This window comes from Corylus avellana, chromosome ca1 (genome assembly GCF_901000735.1).
Source record: "Corylus avellana chromosome ca1, CavTom2PMs-1.0".
Taxonomy (NCBI): domain Eukaryota; kingdom Viridiplantae; phylum Streptophyta; class Magnoliopsida; order Fagales; family Betulaceae; genus Corylus; species Corylus avellana.
The window spans coordinates 27,205,888-27,206,132 of record NC_081541.1 but is presented as its reverse complement, the minus strand read 5'-3'; positions in this window follow the sequence as shown (position 1 = coordinate 27,206,132).

The window sequence follows — 245 nt, the reverse complement described above, 5'->3', positions numbered from 1 at the left end:
CAACGGACCAAAGGCCTAAAAATCGATAAATATACTGAGCTACTAAGCCCTCGGTCGACATAGCCCAAGGAGGTCTCGGGCTCCTAGCTTGAGACATAACTCATGGGCCAAGATGGTAAAAGGTCGAGGGGTGCATTGGTCATTCCATCATAGAGATATGATTAACCATCCAATATTCAAATTGTCTATGTCAATCAGGATACGTCAGTTAGCATATAAGCTAATGAAGGTGCCCGAGACCTACT